Raw genomic sequence first — 3,962 nt, 5'->3', positions numbered from 1 at the left:
TTTTTTCTTGGTCAGGTGGATACATCGGGATTTGGTTGTATCCTGAATAAGCATCCATGAAGGAGAGGTACTTGTATCCTGAAGATGCATCCACTAGAGCGTCTATACTTGGTAGTGGGTAGGGATCTTTTGGGCAAGCTTTATTGAGGTCGGTGTAGTCAGTGCACATCCGCCACTTCCCATTTGACTTTTTCACCAAGATGACGTTGGCTAACCATAGTGGGTATTTGACTTCTCTTATGAATCTTGCCTCCAGTAAGGCTTCCACCTGCTCTTCCACAGCTTGGGACTTTTCTGGTCTGAGTTTCCTACGCTTCTGCTGCACTGGCCGAGATCCTAGGTATACCGCCAGTTTGTGGCACATTAGTTTGGGATTTATGCCTGGCATGTCTGCAGCCTTCCATGCAAAAAAATCGGTGTTCTCCTTTAGGAACTGTATCAGAGACTCCTTCAGGTCTCTTTTCAAGGTTCCCCCAACATTTGTCGTTTTATCTGGAGCATCACCGATTTGGACCTCTTCAGTTTTGCCGTCGGGTTGTGGGCAGGATTCTTCGCGAGCTCGAACTCCCCCGAGTTTAATAGTGTTGACTTCCTCTCCTTTGGGGTTGCCTTTGAGGTTCAGACTTTTATTGTAACAGTGTCACGCAATTTTTTGGTCTCCTTTTATCGTGGCGATCCCTTCCAGAGTTGGGAACTTCATACATAGATGTGGAGTTGAAACTACTGCTGCGAGCTAGTTCAATGTTGTCCGACCTATTAGGGCATTGTAGGCTGAGCTCACGTCGACTACTATGTAGTCTATGTTGAGTGTCCTTGACCGGGTTCCCTTTCCGAAGGTTGTATGTATCGAGATATATCCAAGTGGTTGGATTGGAGTATCTCCCAGCCCGAATAAGCTATTCGGATATGCTCTGAGCTCTTTTTCTTGTAGGCCGAGTTTGTCGAAGGCGGATTTGAACAAGATGTCCGCGGAGCTTCCTTGGTCAACTAGTGTCCTGTGAAGATTAGCGTTGGCCAATATGATAGTAATAACCATAGGATCATCATGTCTCGGGATGACACCTATTGCATCTTCTTTAGTAAAAGTAATTGTGGGGAGTTCGGTTGACCTCTCTCCTTCCCCGACATGATATACTTCTTTAAGGTGTCTTTTGCGAGATGATTTAGAGATTCCTCCTCTTGCAAACCCTCCATTTATCATGTGGACATGTCTCTTAGGAGTATGAGGTGGTCGTTCAGTTCGCCTGACCTCTTCATCCCTTATTCTTTTTCTTGGTTCCTCCGTCTTGTTAGCTAAGTACCGATCTAGTCGACCTTCTCTTGCCAATTTCTCTATGACATTCTTCAGGTCGAAGTATTCATTGGTGGGATGTCCGTAAATTCGGTGGTACTCACAGTACTCTGTCCAATTTCCCTCTTCTTTTTTGCTTTTGATTGGTCGAGGTGGAGGGATCTTCTCACTGTTGCATATTTCTCGGTAAACATCTACAAGGGATACCCGAAGTGGGGTGTAGTTGTGGTATTTTCTTGGCTTACCACTGGGTTGATTTTCTTTCTTCTTAGACTCTTTTTCCTTGTCCCTAGATGGGTAGGAGAATCCAGATTTTGAGGCCTCTCCTAGTCGCGAGTTTTCCTCCATGTTAATGTACTTTTCTGCTCGCTCTTGTACCTCGTTCAAGGACGTTGGATGCTTTTTTGATATGGAATGGCTAAAGGGTCCTTCTCTTAGGCCATTGATGAGACCCATAATAGCTGCTTCTGTTGGCAGACTTTGTATATCCAGACACGCTTTGTTGAATCTTTCCATGTAGTTGCGGAGACTTTCCTGTTCTCCTTGCTTGATCCCTAACAGGCTCGGGGCGTGTTTGGCTTTGTCCTTTTGAATGGAGAATCTAGCAAGGAATTTTTTGGCTAGGTCGTCAAAACTTGTGATGGACCTGGGAGGCAAACTGTCGAACTACTTTATTGCTGTTTTTGTCAGGGTTGTCGGGAAGGCTTTGTATCGAACGGCATCTGAGGCGTCGGTGAGATACATTCTGCTCCTGAAATTGGTGAGATACATTCTGCTCCTGAAATTGCTGAGATGATGGCTGGGATCCGAGGTACCATCATATGACGTCATGTCGGGGGATTTGAAATCTTTTGGAACTTTAGCTTTCATGGTCTCTTTGCTGACGGGATCTTGGTTCTTGTGGGAGTTATCCTCATGGTTGGAATGAGTATTTCTGGTCTTGAGGTCGGCTTCGAGCTTCAGCAGCTTATCCTCTAGATCTCGTCGTCGCCTAGTTTCTCTGCGGAGGTCTCTTTCAGCTTCTCGCTGATGTTCGGCCTCTTGTTCGAGCTGTTTGAGGCAATCTTGTTGTTCTCAGATGGCTTCCAAGATTTTTGTGTTTGTGTTGGAGGGTTGTTTATCCCCCTTGTTTTGAGGCACATCTTTTGATGTGGCATCCGTGTTTTTAAGCAGAGTTCTTTCTTCCAAACTGGAGTTGAGATCGTTGTCAAGGTTGTCCGCCATGATGATGGGATGACTTCCAAGTTCCCCGGCAACGGCATCAGTCGTTGTAGTATAGTGGTGAGTATTCTCGCCTATCACGCGGGTGACCCGGGTTCGATCCCCGGCAACGGCGCCAATATTCCTAGGGTTACCTGAAACTGTAGGTCGATCTCAGAAGAGATCTGTGGTGGTGGCCGGAGCTATCGTGTCTGACTTGTTGGACATGGTGGCCGGAGCTGTCGTATCCGACTTGTTGAACCTATTGGTGCTACTGATCCTTGGTCACCGAAGGATGGTGGTACCTGCAAGAGACTCTAATGCTTAAGTTAGCATGGGCTTTGAGCAGGTATTTGTGTAGAATCAGAGTGTGAGTTATACCTGGGTGCTCCAGCGTATTTATAGTAGTGTGGAGTGACCTTCTTGATAAGATAAGTTAGTTATCTTATCTTATCTTATCTTTGAGTGAAGTCATCTTATCTTTAAGGGGAACCGCCCTTATCTTTCTAGGCTTTGGCTGCCTTTAGATTGGGCTATGTTCCTTCGTTTGGGCCTTTCTTGGGCCTTTGTAGCGATTTGGCCGAACCCTTTAAAGAAGAGGTCGGTTATACTGACTTGAAGAGGTCGGTTGCTTTGTCCTGGATCACCCCAGGTCGGGCAGCTCGACCCAGGGTATGAACACCCCTAAACTTGTTAATTATTAACCAAAATACTCAAAAAACGTATATAATTACAAAACTAACTTCAATTTTTATTAAATTACTATTTCATCCTCAAATATAAATCTTAATTCCCTGCTTATAACTTTATCAAAGGACTGAACCTCATTTCCAAAATTCTTCAAGTTTTCAGCTTGAGTTTTAAGTTCGTTTTTAAGCTTTACTACTATCGATTTTTCCCCGATTTTTATTTAATCTCTCAGCCATCAAACCTCATTAATTTATACTTTATTCTAATTGATATTCCAGCACAAAAATTACTAAAATACCCCAGCTGCCCGTTCATACATAGCCAACCCAAAATCTCAAGCAAATAACAATAATTCAACATAAACTTAATCAACCTCAAACAATAATCAATCAAACCAACATTCACTTATTAAATTCACATTTAATTATTATAAAATTATCAAAATCCTACCTCCGTAAGAAATCAAACCAACGGGACCTTTGGAGAAGTTTTCTGACCGAGTTGCTGAAGAAGAAAATGTCAAGAATCATTTGTACTTCCTAGAACTCCAATTGGCCGAACTCAAGGGGAAGAGGAGCTACGTCACCGTCAACTTTTACCGAACAAAAGTGATACTAACATGTAGAGGAGGAGAATACAAACACTTTTACCAGATTAGACTTTTGATTGGAGTTACGAATCACAAGAAATCGTATCCGGAGTTTTTTGGTGTGGGTCACGATTTCCTCATGCAAGCATTCGGTCTCTCTCTCCGTATGAAAGGAAAAGAAGCCAATGAATT

At 43.7% G+C, this 3,962-nt stretch overlaps 1 non-coding gene across 1 annotated transcript; it reads left to right on the top strand.

Moving 5' to 3' along the window:
* The first annotated feature begins 2,555 nt into the window (after nucleotides 1-2,555).
* Nucleotides 2,556-2,627, top strand: TRNAD-AUC (transfer RNA aspartic acid (anticodon AUC)). Its single transcript has one exon. It is a non-coding gene; the product is annotated as a tRNA-Asp (tRNA).
* The last annotated feature ends 1,335 nt before the right edge of the window (nucleotides 2,628-3,962 follow it).

This window comes from Arachis hypogaea, chromosome 17 (genome assembly GCF_003086295.3).
Source record: "Arachis hypogaea cultivar Tifrunner chromosome 17, arahy.Tifrunner.gnm2.J5K5, whole genome shotgun sequence".
NCBI classification, from domain to species: domain Eukaryota; kingdom Viridiplantae; phylum Streptophyta; class Magnoliopsida; order Fabales; family Fabaceae; genus Arachis; species Arachis hypogaea.
This window is presented reverse-complemented; position numbering and strand designations above follow the sequence as displayed.